This window comes from Montipora capricornis, chromosome 6 (assembly GCF_036669925.1).
Source record: "Montipora capricornis isolate CH-2021 chromosome 6, ASM3666992v2, whole genome shotgun sequence".
Taxonomy (NCBI): Eukaryota; Metazoa; Cnidaria; class Anthozoa; order Scleractinia; family Acroporidae; genus Montipora; species Montipora capricornis.
The window spans coordinates 23,953,231-23,957,170 of NC_090888.1; the positions used below are offsets into that span (position 1 = coordinate 23,953,231).

Here is a 3,940-nt window from a genome sequence, read left to right on the forward strand (position 1 = left end):
AACAATTTTCATTCTTTTTAATGCATGCTTCCTTCCTTTCAACAGAACTTACGTATTGAAAATCTTATTTTCCTTTCGAGCGGTTTCCTCCTAAGTTTTACTTACGAATGGCCAACAACAAACGCACAAAATCAAACAAACCTTTTGAAAGTCGAGTAAGACAGAGAAAGCTAAGTACAGGAAAACGCGTTTGAGCAACTCGCGTCCTCTCTTGTTCTGGCTGTGTGAAAGAAGGACCTAACATTTAGATAATTCTTAAAATAAGCAACCAAACCAAGTGCGAAACTGTTACAAAACTTAACAGAAAACCGCTAAGAGTTCAAGAAATCACAGCATGCAAGAAAACCTGACTTTCTAATATTTGTAGCTCAGTGAGCTGGCCTTTAAAATGAAAGCGGGCTGGCCAGTGTCCTTGATAAAAAAATCTCCTTTAATTTAACATTTGAAGACGAGCTGAAATTACAACACGATTCACGTGAAAAAAAAAAAGGAAAAACAAGAAAGGGAACGAGATCACTATCAACATACACTACTTCGAACTTACCAAGAAACTAGGACTGAAAACAAATGCAAAATGACTTATTGAAAAGAATCGGTTTCAACTGAATCCGAATTTATAACTCTCAGCATCTTGTCTCGTAGAGTCCTGATCTGGATATGTAGCGCACCCATTTGATTGTATCGTGATCACTGTAATTCAGTTTGGGCTCAAAAACCTTGAGGTAGCGGACCTTCAGACCAGAACATGCGAATGGCAACTGCCAAGAAAAATAAAGGAAATTGCAATACTCAGGGTGAATGCCGACCGTTTTTCCTGTGGTCAAAGGTTCATTCGTAGGCTGTCAGGTGGGATTTTTGCTTATGCGCAATGAACCTTTTTAGCAACAAGTGCTGATAGTCCACTTCAGATCACATGACATTCTCAGAAGAAAAACAACCCTAAGCTACAATGGATGTACTTAGAACTGGGAAGTCGACAAATCATGGCCTTCCGGCTACTTCTGCGCAGCTTCAGAAATCTGAGAAGGAGTTGTTGCCAATGGTTACGAAAAGGGACTTCCACTCTGATTGGCGTACTGAGTCTGGAATCAGCCAAAGTACGTTTTCTCCGTGCTGACCAACAGGAACGGTTGATAATCTTTATAATTAGTGCGCGGTAATGGAACATTGAGCTTATTTTCAGAGTCCCTGAGGTCATAAGCAGAGTCACGCCACGTAAACTTTTGTATTGTATGTATGTATGTATGTATGTACGTATGTATGTATGTATGTATGTATGTATGTATGTATGTATGTAAGTATATGTATGTATGTATTCCTAGGAGTGAGACAGCGTGCGTTCGATTTACCGTATTCTGGAATAGGAATACATGGAATAGAAGTTAGAAATCCTTGGTTTTAACGTACATTTACATAGAAACCTGCTAAAGTGCTATTTTAAAAATATTTATGGCACAGAGAGCTATACATATTTAATTTTTGGCAACTTTCTGATGACCTGTCTCCAAACTTAAAAAAAGACTGGCCAGTTTTTTCAAGTTTCAGTCCATGTCTATCCCCTCCATCCTTGCGTGCCAACAACAAAGAATAGCTTCAGTGCACTTCTGTGGTTAATAACCATTTTCACATTCCCCGTAATACAGTTTGTTTGCCTCCCAAATTTTGCATAAGCCATTGTTTTCAAATGCTCTTGGGAATATACAGTGTCCCAGGAGAATTCTGAAAACAATGGTTTATGCAAAATTTGGGGGGCAAACAAAGTGTATTGTAAGGAATAGGAAAATGGTCAAATGGCAACAAAACTACAGCATTATTTTCGGTCTTCTTTGATGCCTTTGTGTTTAAACCAAGTTTGACGAATGGCATGACACTGCCCCTTTAACTGTAACATATTTTACTCTGTCTTACACAAGACTATTTTAACTCATCAACTAGGAGCACCTGAGGAGTGACTGGGTTAAAATCTTTCAAACTAGTTCAATAAGTTTGCTTTTCCTTTGTCCAATACTCATTATCGTAATATGAAACAAAGAAAAACCAAACCTGAACTGGTTTTAAAAAATTGTGAACTAGGAAAAACGTTGAACCACAACATTTCCATACGCATCAAAAGATATTACTTCCAAAATTTCTGTTCACTTTGCAACACAACAGAAAACTACGATTCTTCTTTGACTGAGACATGGCACGAAAGAAAAACTGCAACATTTTATCAGAATGTCAAAATTTAACTACACTGCGCTTTGTCAATGCTGCCTCCTCTTAAAAATTTCATTTATTACTTGTGTTGCTATCTAAACACGAACCCACAACCAAAAAGTGTTCAAAATTACCGTATATGATTAGTACTTCTTGTCTTAATTTTTTTACGATCCTATTCGAATTACGGTAGTCTCTTTTGCTTCATGTACAACAACGAAGAACCAAAGCTTTAGGTTAAATAACGCTTTCGTGTGCTCAAGTAAGCTTCATCATGCAAAAAGAGAAGTCTTCTACTCAAACAAGCAACAGAACCCGACGAAAATTACACGATAGTAGCATTGAAATTAACCCAATCTTCTTTCTCATGCATGTGAGCTACAGTAGGTTTTCACTAGCAAATTTGGCACAATACACCATTACCTTTTAGCGAGTTAAAAAAGATAGAGTGCGTTTCCTTTATGTTTGCGTTTTCGAGAAGGACAAGAGCTTTTCCTCCTGCTTCGGTGAAATGAAAGCAACCGAGAAAAACAACTAAAGCAGAAGCGAAAAACGGGAAAGATCAACACGTGTCCCGTGCAACCACCATGTTGGAGAAGAGAAGAACGAATGCATCGTTTTAGTGTTCATTGCGTCCTTCTCACACGCGTGGTATCACGCATAACGCGTGTGACACCATGGCAATTCGTGGCTAATGAACGGAATAACATCCGCCTGGTAAGTTGGCTATGCCATGTCGATGAGGCCTAACAAGGCCGGAACAGCTGTCCATGGCTGCCAGTGAACCAGGTGAAATGGTTGTGCGCACGCATGACATTATGGCCATACCGAGTTTGGTGTTATGGTGTGTTCACCTTGGTTTAAGGCCTGGTTTTCACTAGCGACGCAAGCATAAGCAAAAGCAACACACGCAGACGCATTTACTTGTTGTTAATTAGTGTCTATTGTTCGAACGAAAGGCTCTAATAAACAACAAGATACTGAGTTTGCGTATGCTTCTTGTTCTTATTCTTGCGTCGATAGTGAAGACCTATGGAAAAACAAAGAGGTTTCAAGAAAGCAACCGTGGATAATATTCCTGTCGGTGTATGTTGGACCAACTGGCTTGATCTGATCGGCGTAAGTACAAGTTGAAAAGCCAAATCTTTTGAGCACGAGCCGACACAACCTAGATTTTATTGGCTCTGGCTAAAACATTTTGTTTTTGGAAAAACAAAACACAATTTACTTGGAACACAAAAAGCTCCATCACTTCATTTATACACTTATCAACAAAAACCAGCATACAGCTGATTTCAGCTGGCTGTAAGCTGTGCTCCAAGGTCACACATGGATGGCATGGCGGCATCCTGAGGCGACACAATATGCTTTAATTCGGTTTGACCTTGTTGAGCTGCGTCGTTGCTGTACTTTGCGGTGACGACTAGCGAGACATATTATAGCGATGTTTCTCGTGACGTCACCTATTGTTATTAATATGCCAACCAGAACCCAATTGGCTGTTGAAACAATGACTTCCTTTGTTCCTTGGTTGGCAAATTTGAATATCAAAAGAAATGTGACGTCATTGTTTGTAAACAAGAAATATTGCTATTATTATGATTGTTAGTTCCTTTGGACAATAAATCCCTTTATCCATTTTATACTTCGTGAAAAACCAATTGGTTTGCGTCGACCGTCCAGAAAAATGTTGTCCTGTTCTGTTGTTTCGTTGCTTGTGTCCCATTGGCCCTGAAAAGCC

The 3,940-nt window shown here is 39.2% G+C and overlaps 1 long non-coding RNA gene across 1 annotated transcript in view; it reads right to left on the reverse strand.

The window, feature by feature from the left end:
- The window catches only part of LOC138051816 (uncharacterized), a 30,814-nt gene continuing 26,874 nt past the window's right edge, over positions 1-3,940 (reverse strand). The window contains exon 2 of the long non-coding RNA XR_011132917.1: positions 1-758. This is a non-coding gene — a long non-coding RNA (uncharacterized lncRNA). The remainder of the gene's footprint in view (positions 759-3,940) is intronic.